The sequence below is a fragment of the Myotis brandtii genome, unplaced genomic scaffold, assembly GCF_000412655.1.
Source record: "Myotis brandtii unplaced genomic scaffold, ASM41265v1 scaffold334, whole genome shotgun sequence".
Classification (NCBI taxonomy): Eukaryota; Metazoa; Chordata; class Mammalia; order Chiroptera; family Vespertilionidae; genus Myotis; species Myotis brandtii.
The window spans coordinates 907731-908089 of NW_005362885.1; positions in this window are offsets into that span (position 1 = coordinate 907731).

Genomic DNA, 359 nt, shown 5'->3' on the forward strand with positions numbered 1-359 from the left:
GCCCTCCGGGGGCTCACCCCTGACTTGGAGGAAGGCCACCGGGAGCTCCCCGCTGACAGCTTGAAGGAAGACTCTCTAGGAAAGACAGACCCGTCACGTCACACCCGCTCTGAGGTGCCCAGGCCGTGAACCCTGACCCCAGCCCTCCCCACTCACCGGCAGGGCCGGGGGCATCGAGAGGAGCAGGGCAGCCGGTGGGTCTCCAGTTTCCTGTAGAGGCCGTAGAAGCAGTGGCCTGGGGGCGGGGTCGCAGGGGAATCCGTTAGGGGAGACCCAGGGGTGGCGCGGAGGTGTGCGGGTTGACAGGTCTGCTGTGTGCGGCCCAGCGCAGGTGAGCGGGGCGGGGCCATGGGCGGGGC